The sequence below is a fragment of the Panthera pardus genome, unplaced genomic scaffold (assembly GCF_024362965.1).
Source record: "Panthera pardus isolate Hobbes unplaced genomic scaffold, ASM2436296v1 HiC_scaffold_27, whole genome shotgun sequence".
Lineage (NCBI taxonomy): Eukaryota > Metazoa > Chordata > Mammalia > Carnivora > Felidae > Panthera > Panthera pardus.
In genome coordinates this window covers 24,355,248-24,380,413 of record NW_026526843.1, presented here as the reverse complement: position 1 = coordinate 24,380,413, position 25,166 = coordinate 24,355,248, and the positions used below count along the sequence as shown (strand labels likewise).

At 35.1% G+C, this 25,166-nt stretch overlaps 1 pseudogene; it reads right to left on the bottom strand.

Moving 5' to 3' along the window:
- Nucleotides 1-398: 398 nt before the first annotated feature.
- Nucleotides 399-1,078, bottom strand: LOC109250678 (28S ribosomal protein S25, mitochondrial-like; annotated as a pseudogene).
- Nucleotides 1,079-25,166: the final 24,088 nt, after the last annotated feature.

Below are 25,166 nucleotides of genomic sequence, written 5' to 3'. Positions count from 1 at the left end.
TATATATAACTATGTAGAGTTAAAAACAAATATAAATAAAATATAAAATATAAAAATTTATATAATTACAAATCTGTTATATATAAACACTAATTCTAAATACATTTGGTGAGAATAATTAGGCTGTTTTCATGCCTCAAGCATCCAATTTACCTCTCTATTTGTTTAGGTTAAAGAAAGAAAATTCTGATTCACTCACATAAGTAGATTAAATAACAGACTTTTTAAAAATAACATGTCTTACAACCTTACTATTGGTTTCAACTGATTTGATTTTTGTTAGACAAGAAAGAAATAAAAATTTTAATAAATACTGAAACCGATATGATGTCATACTTATTTTCTTTTTTTCCTTTCTTTCTTTCCTTTTTTTTTTTTTTTTGAGACCAAGAGGCATTTTATTGACCCTGATGGATAGGATATTCATCTACTTGCTCCACTGCAGATACTCCACCTACCCTCCCATGTCCTTTCACACAAGTGTATGAGGGGGGCCCTCTTATGGCAAAGACATTTTCAGTGTTCCTCCAGGGACAGAACCAGGGACTTCCCTGAGTGTATTCTGAGACCTGGGCTCTGGCTTTCAGTGTTGTTTTGTATTTCTCTGTCATCTCCTTATGTAGGGGCACCAGGTCCAGGAAGGGGACCTGCCCTTCCACCTCACAGATGTAGGCCCCCAGGCAGTACTTTCAGGGGCCAAAGTGAGTCGGGTGAGAAAGCTGCTTTTTCTGTTCCTCTTTATCAAGGGTTTCTTTGTTCTTCCCCAATATTTTTTGATATGCTCCATGATATCCTTATTACCCTTGGTCTTCACATCCACGAGGACCTGCTACCCGGAATCCAGATAGAACTGCAGGAAGGGGGACAGTCTTATGTTCTTAAACACCATGATCTGCACTCAAGGGTTTTTGTACTGGATTTGAGATATGTTGAAAAACACAAATTTCCTGGCCTCCTTGCCCAGCTCCCCATGCGTCTTGTAGTTCACAGTCATGACCTTCACTAACTTTGAACACTATGCTACCTGGCTCAGGTACTGCAGGGTGCAGTGGATCCGGAAGCAGCCCTTCCTGGGCATGGCGCTGGAGGTGTCGAGCCGCGGATCTAGCAGCAAGGAGAGACCCAGAACAGCAGACGCAGCTGACCCAGCGGACCTCACACCGCTTTGCTTCACCGCTGGTTTCCACTTCCTGCACAGATGCAGAGGAGATGCCTCCGGTGGCAGGCAGCCACTTTTTTCCTTTTTGACTAAGAAATTGCTAGTGAATTAAACATGTGCTGAGCAGATGTTTCTGTGCTTTGCTGAGCATTTAATTGAGTGTGGCTTAGATACTCTATAGTCATAGACTGGCTTATACAATTTACTTTCATAATTGTAGATCAGATATTTTTTAAAGACCAGTTCAGCTCTGTAAACTTCTTAATCAATGGCACACTTACAAACTTTTCATGTATCTTCTAGAAATGTCAGGAACTCTTTTATTCTCAGTTCTGCGTAAAAAATGTGGCAATTTGACAACCCAAGTAAATGGGAGAGGGGTCTCAACAAGAAGTCAACATTTGGTATATTACATATTGGACTGTGCGTTTTCCATTTATTGGTAAATTCATTAAGACAAATAAAGACCACATTTAGGTCAACCATTTCTGGAATCTCTAAGCACTGTCAATCACAGTGAATTACTACTGAATTAGCATATGTATTCATAGAAACTTTTATGGCTTGGATTTGGAATATATAAACCAATGAATAATTTAAGCTTAAATATCAACTTTTACCTGAATATAACACATAGAATAATAGAAAATATCAACTTTCACCTGAATACAACACATATAGTAATAGAAAATGGGGTTTACATTCAATTATCATTTTGAGGGTCTTCTACCTCCTAGGTCTAATTTTATAATCTGGGAAGAAAGTGAATCTCTTTATTAGGATACTGACATGTATTTCTACTGATATGTATATAGTAGACAATAAAAATGACAGAATCTGTCAATCAAAGCTTGCAATGTGTTAATTTTGTTTCTGTTTCCTGCATCAGTGTGATTTTATGTCATTGAAGATATGTTTTAAAGTGTTAAGGTATTACTTTGCCACAGTACACTTTAGTTAATCAGTGATGAGCCATAGTCTTCCATTTTTTTTCTAAATTATTTTGTTTGGGGTGTGTGTGTGTGTGTGTGTGTGTTTGTAAGAACACAACCCACCAGTCTTGCTTTTTTATGGATGTAGAAGGTGCACTAAACCATCATATTTAAATATGTTTTGCTAATTGGCCATCCCTTTCATTTATATAATAGTAAAGAAAGAACAATAAACAAGTCATTTTACTAACACGAGCATTTAATTTTCAATCAAGACACTAAAGTATGGTTTTAAAAGTACCCTTGAAATACAATCTCATTGCTTATTGAATAAACTATTATTAAAAGGAGATAGGCACTAATTACCTAAATAATGCTAGAAAGAAGCTGAATCCAGGCAATGGCAGTCAAAAAGAATTAACATGAAGCCAAAATGAAGAGATTTCAGATCCATTCAGACTTGTGTTTCATAGGCTTTGGAACTTTGGAAAATCAGTCATATCCTGTTCAATAGTTTGATTGATTCTTGTAGACAATAATTAAAATGGAATATTATGTAGCAGTTGTGTTAACACAATAATGTGGTATTTACTGTCATTGAAATGGGTGGACTTTGTACTATATACTCCCCAGAATCTGATTCATCTTTGAACACTATGACCACAAGACTAGAAATTGCTACCAGTTAGGAGTTTGAATGGAAACTATTTTTTTCCAGAGATATGACATCCACTATTACCAATTGTACTTTTTCTCTGAGACCCATAACTATGCTTAAGAAGAAGTGAAATAAGTCAGAGAAAGACAACATTGTTTGAACTTACATGTGGAATCTAAAAAGGGTGTATTAAAAAAAAAAAACAGTAAAATGGTGGTTACCAGAGGCCAAGGGTAGGTGGGGGAATAGGAGAGATGTTTAAGAGTAGACTTGCAACTAGTAGATAAATAAGTCCTAGAGATCTAATGCATAGTATAGTGATTATAGACAACAATACTGTATTATGAATATCAAACTTGATAAGATACTTAGATTGTAATTATTATGGTCACAAAAAAGAAATGATAATTATGTGACATGATAGAGGTGTTAGCTAATGACAATAGTGGCAATCATATTGCAATATATAAATGTATCAAATGAACATGTAGTACACCTTAAGCTTATATATTATGTATCAAATATAATTCAATTTTTAAAAGTGGATAAGCATACGTACATACTTAGCAAATTTCAAAGAAATAGAATGCCTATGCATAGACATGGGCCTTCTGACATAAAAGTGTTATCAATGAGATTTTATGAGGAAATCATCTAATTTTAAAAATGTCTCTCTACAGTCACACATATGTATTAAACACCAATCCTAACATTTTTTAATAATAATTGAGTTGCCACCTTCTCTTTATATACTCAAGAATTTGGCCAACCTGATCTGGCCTTCTCCTGTTAGATTTTACAATGTCACTTGGCCTCTTTTTATATATAGAAAATATTTTCAGGGACACGGCCTACATATAGAAAGAAACGAAGTGACATTGTATATGTAAATGAAGCCAAGTGCAAAAAGATATATATATATATATATATATGTATATATATATATATATATATATATATAAAATATATCTTCTACTGTCAAGACAGAAAGCAACACAAAAACATCAGTTTTCCTATGACTATCACCTAACATAGGAAGTTCCAATTCTACTTGCATCAGCAATTATGTTACAACTATTTAATGGTCACCAATATTTTAGTGATTGGTTTTAATCAAGCCAAATGGTTTTTGAGGCCATACGTGAAGGGCAATATAGTTTAGTGGTTTTAGAACATGGGGTCTAAAGTCATTTAGCTTTAATTTATAGCTCGACTTTGCCACTTACAGACCATGTGACCCTGGGCAAGTTAAATAACTTTTCTATGTCCCACATTCCTTGTCTATGATAAGGTACTGATAATAGAATTCTTGTGAGAATTAAAGGAGTTAACATAAGTGCAGTCTTTAACACATAGCCGGACATATACTAAACATTACATATAAGTTTTAAATCTTAACATTGTTTTGCACATATTTTGAATATAGAACTTTCATAGTAATTGTTTCATTTTTAAAGTAAGACCTGTGTCAAAGGTATTTTCAACATAGATCTTGAAAAGTCTGCAAAGATCACAAGTGGAGGCTCCTTCTTGCATTCAGGTAAGCGAAGATTTATTTCTGTTGATGTTTTGCTTAAAGTTCTTCAGTGGTATGGCCTCATGACCTGAGGAGGTAGAACCTGGGTTTCTCACTTCTCAATAAAGGGACTCCTTCTTACACACTACATGGAAAGTGGGTGTAATCTGGGTTGGCACTAAACTCCCATCTGGGAAACAATCCTGGAAATAGAAGGTATAGCCAGAGCAATAAAAATGACAGATCTGTTGTTTTACTTTCATAGTCTTTAGAGGTGAAAATTCAAACATAAAAGTAAATTTTCTGCCACTACAACAGTTTCGGATTCTATTTTTTATCATAAAACTAATTAGGAATGGCAAAGAGCTGAGCCAGGATTTTTAGAGGAGAGTGAAAAAGATAAGGTTTGGTTCTTTTTGTTACCTATAAATTTGGGAACATTCTCCATTCGATTTATTGTCAAGCAATTGACAAATATATATTTCTTCTGAAGTTTTTAGGTTTTTCTCTTCCTATTTTTCCAGTTTTATTGAGAAATGATTGACATATGTCACTGTATAAGTTTAAGGAATATAGCATGATGATTTGATTTACGTATGTTGTGAATGATTACCACAATAGATTCAGCTAACATCCATCTTCTCATATAGATAAAATAAAAAGAAAAGAAACAAAAAAGAAAAAAGATAAAATGTATCCTTATGAGGAGAACTCATAGGAATTACTCCCTTAATTTTCTTATATATCATACAGCAGTGTTAGCTATAGTCATCATATTGTACATTCTATCCCTAGGCCTTATCTTGTAACTGCAAGTTTATATCTTTTGACCACCTTCCTCCAATATCCACCCCTCACATTCCACCTCTAGTGACCACAAGCCTGATCTCTTTTTTTATGAGTTTCATTTTTTTATATTCCACACATAAGTGAGATCATACAATATTTATTATCTTTCTCTGTCTGAATTATTTCACTTAACATAATGCCTTGGAAGTCTATCCATGTTGTTACAAATGATAGGATGTATTAGTTTTTTAAGGCTGAATAATATTCCATTGTATATATATGCCATGACTTCTTTATCCTTTCATCCACTGATAGACACTTACATTGTTTCAATGTCTTTGCTATTGTAAATAATGCTGCTGTGAATGTAGGGGTACAACAATCTTTTCAAGTTAGTGTTTTCATTTCCTTAGGATGCCCAAAAGTGGAATTGCTGAATCATACGGTAGTTGTTTTTTATTTTTTCAGGATCTACTAAACTATTTTTCCATTTTACAATCTCACAAACAGTGCACAAGGATTCCTTTTTCTCCACATCTACGCTAGCATTTATCTCTTGTCTTGATGATGACCATTCTAAAATGTGAGGTGATATTTCATTATGTTTTTTTTTGTGTTTCCCTAATGACTAGTACACATACCTGTTGCCTTTTCACATCTCTTGTTTGAATAAATGTCTATTTAGGTCCTTTGCCCATGTTTTGATTGAGTTATTTGTTGTTTTTCTTTCTTTTTTCTTTCTGTTATTTCTTCTTTTTTTCTGCTAATGTATGAGTTTTTTCTGAATTGTATGAGTTCTTTATATTCTTTGGACATTAACCATTTATCACATATATCACTTGAAAACATTTTTTCCCATTCCATAGGTTGTCTTTTCACTTTGTTGATATGTTTCTTTTGCTGTGCAGAAGCTTTCTAGTTTGATGTGGCCCCACTTGTTTATTTTTTATTTTGTTGCTTGTGCTTTAGGTGTCATATCCAAAAAAGCATTACCAAAACCTGTGTCAAAAAACTTTTTTCCTGTTTTCTTCTAGGAGTTTCATGGTTTCAGGTACTACATTTAAGTCTTTAATCCATTTTCAGTTAATTTTTGTGAGTAGTATAAGATGTGGGCTGAGCTTCATTCTTTTACATATGAATATCCAGTTATCCCAGCACAATTTATTGAAAATATTTTTTCTTCATAGAGTATTATTGGCTCTGTTGCCAAATGTTATTTGGTTTACATGCTTGGGTTTATTTCTCTGGGTTCTCAATTCTGTTTGGTATGTCTGTTTTTATGCCAGTGCCATACTATTTTGATGACTATAGGTTTACAGTATAGCTTGAAATCAGGAACCGTGGTGCCTCCTACTTCATTCTTTATGAGGATTTATTTGGTTATTTGGACATTTTTGTGGTTCCATATAAATTTTAAGAGTTTTTTAGGGGCTCCTGGGTGGCCCAGTCAGTTAAGCGTCTGACTTCAGCCTAGGTCCTGATCTTGTGATTCGTAGGTTCAAGCCCTGCATTGGGCTCTGTGCTGACAGCTCAGAGCCTGGAGCCTGCTTCATATTGTCTCTCCCTCTCTTTCTGTCCCTCCCCTGCTCGTGCTCTGTCTCTCAAAAATAAATAAATGTTAAAAAATTTAAATTTTAAGAGTTTTTTCTACATCTGTAAAATATGCCATTGGAATTTTGATAGGGATTAAGTTGAATCTTTGAATGGCTTTTGGTAGTATTGACATTTTGACAATATTAATTCTTCCAATCCAAGAAGTCAGGATACCTCTCCATTTGTGTATTTTTTATTTCTTTCATCAGTGTCTTGTGGCTTTCAAAGTAGAAATCTTTCATCTGCTTAGTTAAATGTATTCCTGAGCATTTTATTGTTTTTGATGCTATTATAAAAGGTGTCAATTTATCTCTTTTTTAAAAAATTCATTGTAAGTGTATAGAAACACTTCTAACTTTTGTATGTTAATTTTATATCCAGAAACTTTACTCAATTCATTTGTTAGATCCAATAGGTTTTTCTACATATAAAATCATATCATCTGCAAATAGAGAACTTCTAGTACTATGTTGAATAAGGTGGTGATAGTGAGCACCCGTGTCTTATTCCTGATCTTAGAGGAAAAGCTTTCAACCCTTCATCATTGAGTATAATGTTAGCTATTGGCTTGTCATATATAGCCTTTATTATGTTGAAATAGTTTCCTTTTATGCCTAATTTGATAAGAGTTTTTATCATGAATATCTTTTGAATTTTGTCAAATGCTTTTTCTACATCTGTTGACAAATATTTTAAACACTATATCTAAACCAAAGTGGTAAGCTCTACTGAAATAAACATCTTCCTCTTTAATATAGTTTCCTAATTCCCTAGTGCTTTCTAAAACCATTTTTTTCCATTAGCAGATGTGCAGTAGTGCTTAAGTGACATTAAGTTAAAAAAAAATGTAACTAAGACCATGCCATAAAGCCTCTATAAAACACCAAGTTCTGGGGCACCTGGGTGGCTCAGTCAGTTCCAGGTGTGACTTTGGCTCAGGTCATGATCTCACAGTTTGTGAGTTTGAGTCCTGCGTTGGGCTCTGAGCTGACAGCTCAGAGACTGGATCCTGCTTCGGGTTCTGTGTCTCCCTCTCTCTTTCTCTGCCCCTCCCCTGCTTGTGCTCTCTCTTCTCTCTCAAAAAAAACCCCACAAAGTTCAACATTGCAGAGGACAACCTTTACTCTTATGAAAATGGTACTTAAAGGAGGCTTTCTGAAATATACATCCTTTGAGATATATTTCACCAGATACTTTAATTGACTCCATTACATTTAAAAGTCTGTTTTCAAGCAAAGGACCTCTCTTTGATAGACATCTATTATTCCCATTTTTACTTTTGGTTTGACTATGCTACTCAGGGCAAATCCTAGAAAACATAACACAATAGGTAATTGTTCATCTTTATACTTTCACTCTCCTTCCTGAGTTCTATTGACTTTTTTTTGCACTCCTTCACTAAAGTATAATGATCCTGACATGGAAAAAAAGGATAAAATATACCTAAATCAATTAAGCCTTACTAAATTATGTGTCATCTTACCTCAGAACATGTACTATATGTAAATGTGGCATATGCTGATGGTAATACTGAACTGAAGATCCAAGATTTTCAAGTGATAGCGTTTAGGGTCTTATGATATAAATCCGATTAAATATGCCATTATTGTTAGATTAAGAAGTTTCCACAGCCATAATGAACTAGGATTTCAGGCATCTTTTGTAGAAAACCTTATATACTATCCTTATATAATATTCTGGCCATCATGTTGTTTTATAAATAATAGTTGTTCTGTAGTGATTTATTATACATAAATCGAATGGAATTATAATGTAGAAAAATGTGAAGTAGATAGAATTTGTATCTGGAGGGTCATCTCTAGTGGAGAACTATAGGACTCGGATATTGGACTTAATCATTTCCATTTTACCGAAATTGTAATTAAGACAAAGAATGTAGATACCTTATAAAATTTGTGGATGACATAGCTTGACAGAATACAAATATACAGCTAAGATTCAATAGAAAAATCTGACAGGCTAAAATGATAAATCAAAACTATAGTGATGGATTCTACTAGGTTGTAAAAATTAACTGCAAAAGTATAGGAGAATGATGAAATTCTTTAGGAGCCGCTTATGTAAAATATATGTTTATATAGACTCAGAGTGAATGCAGGAAGCATGTATTGTTGCTTTGAAAATAGTAAGGGGCACCTGGGTGGCTCAGTCAGTTCAGCATCTGACTCTTGATTTTTACATAGGTCATGATCTCATGGTTCATGAGTTTGAGCCCCACATTGGGCTCTAAGCAGAGCCTGCTTGGAATTCTCTCTCTCTCTCTCTCTCTCTCTCTCTCTCTCCTCTCTCTCTCTCTCTCCCTACCTCTAACTCTCTCTCTCTCTCTCAAAATAAATAGATAAACATAAAATAGAAAATAGTGAAGTATTAGACTGCATTCACATAGTGGAAGGTCCACAATAAAAATAGTTCATCTTCTTTCACTGGTCAGATGACACAGTTAATGTTGGGGAGAAATGCCTTTTAAATTTTTTTACACTTTAATTCCAGTATAGCTAACATACAGTGTTATATTAGTTTCACATATACAATATAGTGATTCAACAATTCCATACATCACCCAGCGCTCATCATGACAATGTCTTTTAAAAGTGACATAGTTGGGAAGGAATTAAGATGGCAGAGAAGTAGTACTCTGGACTTTCCTCATCCCTCAATCACAGATGTATTGAGGTCAAATTACTTGGAACTCCCAGGAAATCTATCTGTGGAGTGGTAGAAGGATCTCCACAGTTGGAGGAAGACAACTTGGCAAGTGCAAAGTGTGAGACCACAGAGGGAAGGGAAACTTTTCTGTGGAGAGACCAAAGGGAGAGAAAAAGAGATGTGTTAAGATAGTGTGGCATCAAGTAAGCACAAGAGGAAAACTTATCTGGACCATGTACTGGGGATTAAGACTTACTGAGTGTCCCATTTCTTTTTTGCAAGCAACATTTGGAGCTCAAACTCTGAGGTTTTGGAAGTGAGCAAATTTCTCCAGAGCAGAGCTGTGCATGTGCTCCTGGGGAGGAGGGAGCTGGCTCCAGAGTGCATAGCATGGTGTAGAGATCTTTGAGGTGCACTGGAAGAGAACAATCCCCTTCCTGGAGTGCTTTTGGAAGAGGGTTTATTGCCTCCCTAAGGACAAAAGACCCTGCAGATGCCAGCCAAAGGCCTTTCATCAGCAGGTTGGATAGGCTGTACTCCAGAGGAAGGGAGCAGTTCATGTTGTGCTGGGTCCTTTAAGACTTTGGGTTTGGAATACCAACTGTGTGCCAAAGAAAAAAAATGCTCAAGAGTTGTGGTGCAGGGAAAGCTGACTGCCCTCCCTATTCTGTGAGAGCTGCCTAAACAGGGGGGTGTTGAGATCTCCAGTTTGGGGAAAAGAGATTGGGGAGGTGGCATTTTCCCACCAAACACCAACATGGTGGGATCCCAGAGAGCAATACAGCAACATCCAGTGGAGGAAGGACCCGTTTACACCAAACCCTGCCCCTCTGTGCCTGGCAACTGCTTATTAACTGGAGAAATACTGACTCTGAGCCAATGCAGCTGGCCTGTCCTCCAGACCAGCACAGCCAGCACCCACCAGACAACAGACAATTGTTTTTCTTTTTTTTCTTTTTTTGTTCTTTTGGAATCAGACTGATAGTTTCATATTTGTTTTTTGTCATTTCCTTTTCTGTCTTTTTTTAAAATCATGTTTTATTATTCTTTTCCCTTCTTTTTTCTTCTGTCTTTTTTTTCTTTTTTCTTTTCCTTTCTTTTTCCTTGGAATATTCTTTATAATTGTTTGATTCTCTGTTTTATTTTTTGTTGTTCCCTTTCCATTTCTCTTTTTATATGATTAGGCTTCCCCACCTTATTTTTCAGGGTTACTTCAACAAACAAATCAAAGCACACCTAATTAAAGGTCCAAGCACTCCAGCACTGCAAGCAATGAGGAGCTCTGCAGAGGAGTAACCAGTGGGAAAGAGCAGCCAAAATGCAAAGCAGACACCAGAAACACTTCCTGGAGTGCCAGGGCTTGGACAGTGTAAGACCCCTTTTTAATACAGAAGTATTCTCAGGTGCAGGAAACATAAGTTTTAGAACACACAAAAGACAGAAACTTAGCCAAAATAACAAGACAGAGGAATTCTCCCCAAAAGAAAGGTCAAGATGAAATTACAGCCAGGGACTTGCTCAAAGCATATTTAAGGAATATATCTGAATAAGAATTTATAACAACAGTCATAAGAATACTATCTGGGCTTGAAAAAAACATAGAAGACATCAAAGAAACCTTTGCTGCAGAGATCAAACACCTAAGAAGTAGTCATGATGAATTTAAAAATGATATAACTGAGATGCAAAATAAACTGGATACAGTGATAGACAGGACTGAGGAAACAGAGGAGAAAACACGTGAAATAGAAGATAAAATGATGGAAAATAATGAAGCTGAAAAAATAATGAAAGGAAATTACTAGATCGTGAGGGGGTCTTAGAGAACTAAGTTATTCTATGAAACCAAACAATATCTGTATCATAGGTGTCTTAGAAGAAAAGCAAGAAAAAGGGGAGAGGGTTTGTTTGAACAAATTAAAGGTGAGAACTTGCCTAATCTGGGGAAGGAAACAGGCATCCAAGTCCAAAAGGCACAGAGAACTCCCTTCAAAATCAACATGAACAGGTCACCACAACATGTCATAGTGAAACTGGCAAAATACAAAGGTAAAGAGAATTCTGAAAGCAGCTAGGAAAAAAAGGTCCTTAACCTACAAGGGTAGACACATAAGTTTAGTAGCAGATAAGTCCCCTGAAACTTGGCTGTCCAGAAGGGGGTGGCAGGAAATATTCAATTTGCTGAATACGAAAAAGATGCAACCAAGACTCCTTTACCTAGCAAGGCTGTCATTCAGAATAGAAGGAGATATAATGAGTTTCCCAGAGAAACATAAGCTAAAGGAGTTCATGACCACTAAATCAGCCCTGCAAAAAAAATGTTAAGGGAGTCTCTCTGACTGGAGAAAAAAAAGAAGACCAAAGCAGCAAAGGCTACAAAGGACCAGCGAACATCACCAGAAACTCCAACTCTACAGGTAACACAATGGCACTAAATTCATACTTTTCAATAATCACTCTGAGTATAAATGGATGAAATGTTCCAATCAAAAGACACAGCGTATCAGAATGGATTAAAAAAAAACACCAAGATCCATCTATATACTGACTACAAGGGACTCATTTTAGACTTAAAGAAACCTACAGACTGAAAGTGAGGGGATGGAGAACCACCCACCATGCTAACGGAGGTCAAGAGAAAGCTGGAGTAGCCATAATTATGTCAGACAAACTAGATTTTAAAACAAAGACTGTAACAAGAGATGAAGAAGGGCATTATATCATAATTAAGGGGTCTATCCATCAAGAAGATGTAACAATTATAAATATATATACCCCCAATTGAAAGCACCCAAATATATAAATCAACTAGTCACAAACATAAATAAACTGATAATAATACCATAATAGTGGGAAACTTTAATATCCCACTTAAAGCAATGGACAGATAATCAAAGCAGAAAACCAACAAGGAAACAATGGCTTTGAATGACACACTGGACCGGATGGACTTAACAGATATATTCAGAACATTTAATCCTAAAGAAGCAGTATACATATTCTTCTCGGGTGCGCATGAAACATTCTCCAGAATAAACCACATTCTGAGTCACAAATCAGCCCTCAACATGTACAAAATGATTGAAATCATGTTATGCATATATTCAGACCAGAACACTATGAAACTTGAAATCAACCACAAGAAAAAATTTGGAAAGCCATCAAATACATGGAGGTTAAAAACATCCTACTAAAGAATGAATGGGTTAACCAGGAAATTAAAGAGGAAATTAAAAAAAAATACATGGAAACAAATGAAAATGAAAACATGACAGTACAAACCCTTTAGGATGCAGCAAAGGCAGTCTTAAGAGGAAAGTACATTGCAATTCAGGCTTATATCAAGAAGCAAGAAATCCAAATTCACAACCTAACCTTATACTTAAAGGAGCTAGGAAAGGAACAGCAAATAAAGCCCATACCTAGGAGAAGAAGAGAAATAATAAAGATTAGAACAGAAATAAACAATATAGAAACAAGCAAAAATAGAACAGATAAATGAAACTAAATGCTGGTTTTCTGAAATAATAAACAAAATTAATAATCCCCTAGCCAGACTTGTCAAAAAGAAAAGAGAGAGGACCCAAATAGATAAAAACACAAATAAAGAGGAGAGATCCCAACCTACACCACTAAAATACAAACAATTATAAGGGAATACTATGAAAAATTATATTCCAACAAACTGGATAATCTGGAAGAAAAGGACAAATTCCTAGAAACTCACATACAACAAAACTGAAACAGGAATAAATAGAAAATTTGAACAAGCTGATAACCAGCAAAGAAATTGAATCAGTCGCAAAAATCTCTCAACAAATGAGTCCTGGGCCAGATCACTTCCCAGGGGAATTCTAGCAGACATTTAAAGAAGAGTTAATGCCTATTCTTCTCAAACTGTTCCAAAAAATAGAAATGGAAGGAAAGCTTCCAAGCTCATTCTATGAACCCAGCACTACCTTGATTCCAAAACCAACGTCCCCACTTAAAAAGAGAATTATAAGTAAGATCCATGATGAATCTGGATGCAAAAATTCTCAACAAGATACTAGCAAATCAAATTCAATAGTACTTTAAAAGAATTATTCATCATGATCAAGTGGGATTTATTTCTCAGATGCAGAGTTGGTTCAATATTCACAAATCAATCTATGTGATACACCACATTAATACAAGAAAGGATAAGAACTACATGATCTTTTCAATAGATGCAGAAAAAGCATTTGACAAAATACAGCATCTTTTCTTGATAAAAACCCATAAGAAAGTAGGGATATAAAGAACATACCTCGGCATCATAAAAGCCATGTATGAAAGACCCACAGCTAATATCATCCTCAATAGGAAATAGCTGAAAGCTTTCTCCCTAAGATCAGGAACACACAGGGATGTCAACTGTCACCACTGGTGCTCAACATAGTATTGGAATTCCTAGACTCAGAAATCAAACAAAAGACATACAAATTGGCAAAGCAGAAGTCAAACTTTCACTTTTTTGCAGATGATGTGATACTCTACATGGGAAACCCAAACAAATTCAGCAAAGTCGCAGGGTATAAAATCAACGTGCAGAAATAGGTTGTATTTCTATACACCATTAATGAATCATCAGAAAGAGAAAGCAAGTAATTGAACCTATTTATAATTGTACCCAAAACAATAAGATATCTAGGAATGAACCTAACTAAAGAGGTAAAAGATCTGTATCCTGAAAACTATAAAAACTTTGTGAAAGAAATTGAAGAAGACACAAAGAAATGGAAAAACATTCCGTGCTCATGGATTGGAAGAGCAAATACTGTTAAAATGTCTGTACTATCCAAAGTAATCTACACATTCAATGCAATGCTTATCAAAATACCACCAGCATTCTTCACAGAGCTAGAATAAACAATCCTAAAATTTGTATGGAACCAGAAAAGACCCTGAATAGCCAAAATAATATTGAAAAAGAAAACCAGAGCTGGAGGCATCACAATTACAGACTTTAAGCTGTATCACAAAGCTGTTGTCATCTAGACAGTATGGTTCTGGCACAGAAACAGACAAATAGATCAATGGAACAGGATAAAGAACCCAGAAATGGACCCACAAATGTATGGTCAACTAATCCTCGACAAAGCAGGGAAGAATATCCAATGGAATAAAGCCAGTCTCTTCAGCAAAGAGTGCTGGGAAAACTGGGCAACGACATGGAGAAGAATGAAACTGGACCTTCTTCTTACACCATACACAAAAATGAATTCATAATGGATGAAAGGCCAAAATGTGAGACAGGAAATTATCAAAATCCTAGAGGAGAAAACAGTCAACAACCTCTTTGACCTCGGCCACAGCAAATTCTCACTATACATGTCTCTGGAGGCAAGGGAAAGAAAAGAAAAAAATGAACTACTGGGACCTCATCAAGATAAAATGCTTCTGCATAGCAAAGGAAACAGTTAACAAAACTAAAAGGCAACCAATGGAATTGGAGAAGATATTTGGAAATGACATATCAGATAAAGGGTTAATATCCAAAATCTATAAAGAACTTATCAAACTCAACACCCAAAACACAAATAATCCAGTGAAGAAATGGCAAAAGACATGAATAGACACTTCTCCAAGGAAGACATCTAGATGGCCAACTGACACATGAAAAAATGCTCCACATCACTCATCATCAGGGAAATACAAATCAAAACCACAATGAGATACCACCTTACACCTGTCAGAATGGCTAACATTAACAACTCAGGCAACAACAGATGTTGGCGAGGATGCAGAGAAAGAGGATCTCTTTTGCATTGTTGGTGGGAATGCAAACTGGTGCAGCCACTCTGGAAAACAGTGTGGAGGTTCCTCAAAAAATTAAAAATACATCTACCCTATGACCCAGCAATAGCACTGCTAGGAATTTACCCAAGGGATATAGGAGTGCTGATGCGTAGGGGCACTTGTACCCCAATGTTTATAGCAGCACTTTCAACAATAGCCAAATTATGAAAAGAGCCTAAATGTTCATCAACTGATGAATGGATAAAGAGGTTGTGGTTTATATATACAATGGAATACGACGTGGCAATGAGAAAGAATGAAATATGGCCTTTTGTAGCAATGTGGATGGAACTGAAGAGTGTTATGCTCAGTGAAATAAGTCATACAGAGAAAGACAGATACCATATGTTTTCACTCTTATGTGGATCCTGAGAAACTTAACAGAGGACCATGGGGAAGGAGAAGGGGGAAAAAAGTTACAGAGAGGGAAGGAGGAAAACCATAAGAGACTCTGAAAAACTGAGAATAAACTGAGGGTTGATGGGGTATGGGAGGGAGGGGAAAGTGGGTGATGGGCATTGAGGAGGGCACCTGTTGGGATGAGCACTGGATGTTGTATGGAAACCAATTTGACAATAAATTTCATATTAAAAAATAAAAAAGAATATTGAATGGCATTTATAATGAGCTATTAATGCAAAAATGATATGTAGGATACAAGGTGTTGATTTTCTTATCAGTTGTATAGGAAAAGAATAACTCTTGGTACTGTTGAGATTCATTACAGAGGTTTTTGGTTTGATTCATTGCATCATTCTTTATAGTCTACTGATTCTTTGGATTTACATAGTGTTTTCTTGTATGGAAAGCAAACAACAATAATAATTTTAATTCATATCTCCTCATAACTACACCATAAATTAGGAAGGACAATTTTTTATTGTAAGATTTGAAAGAGAGAGAAACTGAGAAACAGAGAATGATTTTTTTTTTTCAGGGACACATAGCTATGTGTCATCAGAGGTAGGACAAAAAGCCAGATCTGTTTATTCGAATCTTGTATTTTTTTAAAAAACAAACCAATGTGCCAACATGGTTCTCTTTTCTTAAAGATCACTTATAATCTTTTTTTTAATTATTAAAGAAGTTTTTTTATTACAATGAATATTTTAACCTGATTTCAAGGAGTATCTAGCAATCACGTTGAGGGCTAAAATCTGGAAATTCAATATTAAGGAAATTACATATTTTCTTAATGACAAATGTTTCAGCTATAGAAAGAGTGAGATACTAGGGAAAAGAAAGATGAATAAACCTTTCCTTTTTATAAGCATTTCTATAATATCTTATTATACAACTCAGTAAATATTTTTATGAAGTTACAATTATCCTTTACACTTAATGACCATTTGAGATTGTATATTGTAGTTGTAAAATGCTAGGCTTACTTTCAATTCAAAAAAAAGAAGGAATCAATGCTACATTTTCCTTACCAATTAAGAAGAGAGGAGTTATTTTTCAAAGTATATAAAGACATAGCACGCATATTTTAAAGAACATAAAGGAGATGCTTTTTCTGTCTGTGGAGGTTCTTTCCTAATCAACAAAGGCCAGGTACATTTTTGACACTTTTCAAAAAAGGAAACGACCCACAGCAACATTATTTCCACCAGAAGATTCCAATTTATTCAATTGGAACTTTCTGTACTTTCTGCTCAAAATGATTCTGGAACAATGGGAAGCCGCTTATCACGCATTTTTTCTCCTTCATGCTATGCCATTGATTCCAAATGCTACTGTCTTAGCTCCAGCCAGGACTAAAATTGACACGAGTGGTTTCATCCTTTTCTCTTCCCATGGGAATATCATTGCAGGACTCTTCTAATTCTATATAAAGTTACACGTGGAGCCTCAGGAAGTGCTCACAAGTGATTAAAGTGAAAACCTGCTGTTATTCCTTAGGAGGTACCTGCCCTACTTTCTAGGAAAATCTAAAATTAATTTTTAATCAGTGGGTCTGAAAAAGAGATTTTGGTGTATTTAGTGCCGCAAGAAAAAATAGATATAAATTGTCTTGGAAGATAATCACTAATGAAAACAATGAGAACAACATAATAATACAAAATAAAACAATAACAACAAAATAGTAGAAATCATGTTATCAGTCTCCAGAACCACATTTAAGAAATATTTCTCATTTATATTGCACCTATCAGGCCAATGCCTCCCTAGGAGCCTTATGGAGAAAAACAATTTAAATCTAACAACTAAAGTAAAAAGTCTTCAGAACTGTGATTATATTACCCCTTTCAAAACTCTCAGACTTTCTCCTAATTCTCCTGCCAGAGAAAAATAATGGAAATCATTTTTCCCCTCAAAACACAAACATATTTCGCAACGAGCTTTGAATATTATAATCAATGGCAGTAAAGGGGTAGTATAAAATCGTCAGTTTCTCCCCTACACAGGGAGTAAGACTTTGAACCTAGCAAAGAAAGCCAAGTTGATATTTAACTATCTTGTTCTTTTTACATGAAAAAAGTATTGTGTTTTTACATATAGTTGACAATTTTTCATGAACAATAATATTTCATTGATTTCTGACTCTATGTTAGCCTTCAGAACACAAAATAAGCTGCCTGCCCTACAGGCATACAGGGCAAGCAAACACACATTACAAAAGAGCATAAATGCTATGATAGGGAGTAGCACAGGACACCAAAAAAACATTGAGGAGGTTTTCTAATTCCCATTGGGGAAGGGAGAGGGAGAGGTCATATTTTTAAAAGTTTAGATAGATTTTAAGTTGAGGACTTGGCTCACAATGGTTGGGGATAATGCCAGTATCACCCTTACACCTAGACAAAAGGAGCCCTCTGCCCCAGATTCAGGACCCTGCCCTAGCCCTACTGTAGCTGCAGCTCTTCCCAAGGGGTGAGTGAGTTGCAGAACCTACAGAACCAACTGTGTGTTTACTTGGAATATGTGCCATCTCCTTCTAGGCTGCTCAAGTTACTCAAGACCCTAGAATTCGTTGCTTAAATGGTACTCAGTCTACTTCCATAGTCTAATCAGGCCTCTTGACTGTTTGTGGCATGTATGGATAAAACTTTGTTTTACAGGCTAGAGTATCCACACTCATACACACATGTGAAAATAAATAAAATAAGTGAGAACAAACAGAGCCCATTTATTCACAGCTTGCTTTAGCAGAGGAGTCAGTTACCTTCACTTCTGTTTGCAATGACTCAAAGGTAAGCAGAGGAGTGGTAAAACTTTATAGTGAAAAAAGGGAAGGTTCCTAGTGTGGTCTGATGGGAGGTTGTTGGTATGAGGAAGTTTTTCTATGTGTTAATTAGAATCAGGGCATCCTAAATGATTGGTTTGGGGAGCATATTTTGCGTTCTCTGATTTGTTCTATATAAAAAGTGGGAGCAGGGGTAAAACTTAAGGAAACTGGCAGTTATTAATCAAGTACTAACCATTTGAGGCTGATTGTTGCAGAGGTTATGGTTTGGTTTCCCAGGTTGGTTGCTGCAAAGGCTGTGGATTAGTGTCCTATTGTCATGTATATTCTGGCCATTTCCATATACTGTATATATTTAGTCTCTCACACATGAAGTCCCTCAACTGCTGAATGTAGTTGGTAGTGGGAAGATGAACTTGCAAACTTCTCACTCACACTACTGCATTCTTGTATGGAATTCCAGGGAGTCCAGAAATTCTTATTTAAGCCTGTCCTTCCAGATCTTTATGCAGGTATATTAACACAAGACAGTAGGTAAAATTTTATTTAAAATTTGATATTTCAGTGTCTTGCTTTGTACATTTTAAATATCTATGCATATGTTATATGAGCTTCCGTGTGTACTTTGGCTTTGGGCCTCACAAGCAATAGGGGCAGGCTAGGCAAATGCACTAAATACCTCAATTACATTGGCTCCTTCCACTGGTTTCTGACTTATGTGGATTCTGGCATGTAGTGCAACCTACAGAATATAATGCTAAAGATAAGGCCAAAGATTCTGGCTAAAAAATATTTTTAGGTATAGTTTTCCAGCAATTGAATAATATAGCATAGCCGTGGATAGCTGGGAAACCACAGCTATAAAGTATCCATGCAGTTAGGAACAAAATTGACACCATTATTATTAAATTCATTGTTCCGACATTCTGGATGCATTTATTTTATTAATTTAGTTTTATTAGCATACCAGATTAATTATATAAAACAGGATATCAGATTAATTATATCACTTTCTTTTCTGAAAAGTACCTGCTCACTTCCCTATGCTTCCAAAATTAAGTCAAGGCTTATTAGCTATTTGCATGTTATCATCCTGCTTGAGAAAGCCCTGTAATTAGGAATTATTGCCTTGACCCTCACTGCACACGTGCTGTTGTTCACTTGTGTGACTGTTTTGTCATATTTATATCAGTTCTGTCTGACCTTGATGATCCATCATTGTCCTCCAACACAGCTAGCTAATTTGCAGTTGGTATTCACTGCTTTGAACAAATTGGCAAGCTGGAATTGATTGCTTTGTTATTAATTTATCTAGTTTACAGCATAAAGGTATACAATTTAGGATTAAAACCTTAGTGCAAAACTTAGGCCCTGTAAATATAATCTAACCCCATGTATTCTAAAACCCAGTTCTGTTACCTGACTCTCCATAACTCATTGTTTTATGGAAATATCAAATTAATGTATTTTTAGCATATTGCTCAAAGGTGTGTACACTCTAAATCAAGTTATGTGTATTAATGCCCTGTCAATGATGTGAGACACTGAGATATAGGCATAAGAATTGAGGGACTAAACATATAACTCTAGAGAAAGCTTCAAATTATTCTGGATTCACCTAAAAAGGTTTCTACCTTTAAGACCTTTTCCCCAAAATTCCAAATTTGTACTTGCTGGAATGGAAACAAGATGAACAGGAATCTCTTCTTATTTAGGTTTGTTTTTACAAATAATCATAATAATGGAATTAGTGTATATAATACATAAAAAGTTGCCTATCAGGCAGTGTAGAAGTGAGTTTTCCTTCTAAGAAACGGAAAATAATCCTGAAGGCAAGTAGAATGCAGACAACAGAAAAACCCCAGATTTGGGAAGTTGTCAGCCATTATTTCTCCAAATATTTTCTTTGCATTAACCTCTTTCTCACCTCCTTCAGGAAATTCAATGGCGCAAGTGTTAGATATTTTGTTATGCCTCCACAGGTTCCTGAGTCTCTATTTTTTCATTCATTATCTCTCAGTTTTTTCAGATTTTTATTGATTTGTCTTCAGGTTCACTGATTTCAGCCTTGCCTCTCCATTCTGCCATACAGGCCATACAGTTAATTTTTTATTACAGACATTGTATTTTTCAGTTCTATTATTTATATTTGGCTATTTTTAAAATAATTTCTGTATGTCGACTGAAAACTCCTATTTCTAATTATTTCAAGAGTGTCATATTTATCTCATGAAATATGGCTAAAATAGCTGTTTTAAAATATTTTGTAATTCCAATACCTTGGTCGTCTTGTGATTTGCATTTAGATTTCACCTTAAGAATTGGTTTTGCTTTCCCGGTTCTTTGTATGTTGAGTAATTTTGGACTGTATCTTGAACATTTTGAAAATTATGTTATGACACTCTGGGTTATGTTAATATCCTTTAGAGAATGTTGGGTTTTGTTTTTTTGTTTGTTTTAGGAGAGAGTCAATCCAGTTAGAGATGAAGTTTCTCTCTCTTGACTTCAGTGGGTGGTAGATTTAATATCAAGTCAGTGTATACGCATTTGCCATATTCTTTGGGCCAGCCTCTCACATGAACCACTCGAGGGGTCATATGAGATTTGGGTGGTAGTTAATATTGTACTTTGGTTATCAATGTCTTTCCTTTATTTATTTGGGTTTTTTCTACATATGCACAACTTGGGAATGAGTTTGGGACATGTATCAGTTCATATACAAAATTAGAGAAACCCTCTAGCCATCTTTCCCTTTCCCAAGATTTTTGTCATACTTTCCAGTTTCCAGAGGATCATTTTTTCGCTCTCTGGCTAGAATTCTGAGACTTCTCTGACACATTTATCCCCTTGTCCAGCCATACATTTTTGCAACACTAAGCCTGAACTTGAAGTGAGGAAAACAAAGACAACATTCTTTCCAAGTTTCTCTAGCCAAAGGAATGGGTTTTCTCTTTAGAGTCTTAGGGGGCCCATGTGCCACCACTGCAGTTTGATTTTAGCTGCCTCAGAAAGACTAAGAGAGATAAAATAAAAAGAAGGGAATTCCCACACACACTGCAGTTTACAAAGGCCTATTTCCTGGTCCTCTTTAGAAGGATAGAGTTTCTCTCATACTTTTTACTATCTATGGTTGATACATGTCCTGTTCCACAGCTGGGAGACAGGAAAATATTCAGGAAACACATCATAGCTGAAACATCACTCTTCTTTTGACCCTTCTCTTGACCTGCTATATATTTTTGTTTTTACTTATCAGAGTACACATGTGGTTTTCTGCATTTTTTTCCAGTTTTCAGTTGTTATCAATGGGAAAAATAGGATGTAGTGGGTTTATTTAATCTTGACCAAAACTGGAAGTTGTAGGTTTATTTTAATACATTAATCTCAAGGAATATATCCCAAATTCCTACTATGATGGAGTTTCTTATAAAAATTACCTATAGCATTGCTAGTATTCATATAATTTTTTTAGTTTTTATTTAAATTCCAGTTAACATATAAGTGTAATATTAGTTTCAGGTATACAATATAGTAATTCAACACTTCCATATAACACCCAGTGCTCATCACAACTTCACTCCTTAATCACCATCACCTATTTAACCCATTCCTCCCCATCCACTTCCCCTCTGGTAACCATCAGTTTGTTATTGATAGTTAAGAGTCTGTTTCTTGGTTTGCCCCTCTTTCTTTCTCTTTTTTTACCCTTTGCTCCTTTGTTTTGTTTCTTAAATACCACACATGAGTGAACTCATATGGTATTTGTCTTTCTCTCACTGACTTATTTTGCTTAGTATAATACTCTCTAGCTCCATCCATATCATTGCAAATAGCAAGATTCCATTCATTTTTTATGGCTGAGTAATATTCTATCTGTATCCAATCATCAGTCAGTGGACATTTGGGCTGTGTCCAAATTTGGCTATTGTAGATAATGCTCCTGTAAACATTGGGGTGCATGTATCCCTTTGAATTAGTATTTTTGTATTATTTGGTAAATATATAGTAGTACAGTAGTTGGAGTGCAGGGTTGTTCTATTTTTAAGTTTTTGAAGGGACTTCCACACTATTTACCACAGTAGCTGCACCAGTATTCATTCCCACCAGCAATGCAGGAGGAATTTCCTTTCTCTACATCCTTGCCAACACCTGTTATTTTTTGTGTTGCTGATTTTAGGATGCTGACAGGTATGGGGTGATACTTCATTGTAGTTTTGATCTGAATTTCCCTGATAATATGCGATGTTGAGCATCTTTTCATGTGTCTTTTGGTCATCTGTACGTATTCTTTGGAAATATGTCTATTCATGTCTTCTGCCCATTTTTTAATATGATTATTTGCTTTTTGAGTGTTGACTTTTATAAGTTCTTTATATGTTTTGGATACTAATCCTTTCTCAGATAAGTTACTTGCAAATATCTTCTCCCATTCTATAGATTGCCTTTTAGCCTTGTTTATTTCTTTGGCTGTGCAGAATATTTTTATTTTGATATGGCCTCAATAGTTTATTTTTGCTTTTCTTTCCCTTGCCTCAGGAGACCTATCTAGTAATAAGTTGCTATGGCTGATGTCAAAGAGATTACTGCCTGTGTTCTCCTCTAGGATTTTAATGGTTTCATGTCTCACATTTAGCCTTTTAATCCATTTTGAATTTATTTTTGTCTCTGGTGTAAGAAAGTGGTTCAGTTTCATTCTTATGCATATTACTGTCTAGTTTTCCCAACACCACTTAGTTGAAGAGACTGTCTTTTTCCCATTGGATATTCTTTCCTGCTTTGTCAAAGACTAATTGACCCATATATTTGTGGATTAATTTCTGGGTTTTCTATTCTAATTTTTATTACTGATCTATGTATCTGTTTTGTGCTAACACCATACTGTTTTGATCACTACAGCTTTGTAATACAACTTGAAGTCTGTAATTGTGATGCTTCCATCTTTGCTTTTCTTTTTCAAGAGTGATTTGGCCATTCAGGGTCTTTTGTAGTTCTATAGAAATATTAGAATTGTTTGTTCTCATTCTGTGAAAAATGATGTTGGTGTTTTGATAGACATTACACTAAATGTGTGGATTGCTTTGGTTACTACAGATATTTTAACAATATTTGTCCTTCCAATCTATGAGCATAGAAGGTCATACCATTTCTTTGTGTCATCTTCAATTTCTTTCATCGGTTTTTTATAGTTTCAGAGTATAGGTCTTTAACCTCCTTGGTTAGGTTTTTTCTAGGTATCATTGTTTTTGGTGAAATTGTAAATGGGATCAATTCCTTGATTTCTTTCTGCTGCTTCATTTTTTGTGTACAGAAATGCAACAGATTTCTGTATGTTGAGTTTGTATCCTGCAACATTAATGAATCCGTGTATCAGTTCTAGCAATTTTCTAGTGGAATATTTTAGGTTTTCTGTATAGAGTATAATGTCATCAGCAAATAGTTTTACTTCTTCCTTACTAGATTGTTTACTTTTTATTTCATCTTGATATGTGATTGTGGTGGCTAGGACTTCCAGTACTATGTTAAATAACAGTGGTGGAAGTGGACATCTCTGTATTGTTCCTGATCAGAGAGAAAAATCTCTAAGTTTTTCTTTATTGAAAATGATATTATCTGTGGGGTTTTCACATATATTGCCTTTATTATGTTGAGATATATTCCCTCTAAACCTACTTTTTTGAGGGTTTTTTTTTTTTTATCATGAATGGATGTTGTACTTTGTCAAGTGCTTCTTCTGCATCTACTGAAATGATCATATGGTTCTTATCCTTTCTTTTATTAGTATGGTTATCACATTTATTTGCAAATATTGAACTACCCTTGCAACCCAAGAATAAATCTGACTTGATTGTGGTGAATGATTCACTCAATGTATTGTTTGATTAATTTGCTAATATTTTATTGCATCTATGTTCATCAGGGATATTGGCCTATAGTTCTCTTTTTTAGTAGAGTCTTTATCTGATTTTGGTAATAAGGTAATACCTTATAAAATGAATTTGGAAGTTTTCCTTTCTTTTGTAATTTTTGGAATAGTTTGAGAAGAATAGGTATTAACTCTTCTTTAAGAGTTTGGTAGAATTTCCCCGTAAAGCCTTGTGGCCCTGGATTTTTCTTTGTTAGGAGATTTTTTTTTTTTATTACTGATTTAATTTCACTGCTGGTTATTGGTCTGTTCAAGCTGTCTATTTTTTTCTGTTTCAGTTTTGATGGTTTATATGTTTCTAGGAATTTATACATTTCTTCCAGATTGCCCAATTTGTTGGCATATAATTTTTCATATTATTCTCTTATAATTGTTTGCATTTCTGTGCTGTTAATTGTTATTTCTCCTCTCTCATTTGTGATTTTATTTATTTGGGTTCTTTCTCTTTTCTTTTTGATAAGTCTGGATAGGGGTTTATAAAGTTTATTAATTTTTTCAAAAAACCAGCTCCTGGATTCATTGATCTGTTCTATTGTTTTTTTTTTTTTTCAGTTCCTATATCATTTATTTCTGCTTTAATCTTTATTAATCCCTTCCTTCTGCTGGCTTTAGGCTTCATTTTTTGTTCTATTTTTTAGCTCCGTTAGGGGTAAGGTTAGGTTGTTTATTTGAGATTTTTCTTTCTTCTTGATATAGGCCTGTATTGCTATATACTTCCCTCTGAGAACTGCTTTTGCTGCATTCTAAAGGTTTTGGACCATCGTGTTTTCATTTTCATTTGTTTCCATGTATTTTGTATTTCACGTTGATTTCCTGGTTGATCTATTCGTTGTTTAGTAGCTTATTGTTAACCAATGTGTATTTATCTTCTTTCCAATTTTTTTTTCTTGTGGTTGACTTTGTTTCCTATCACTGTGGTCAG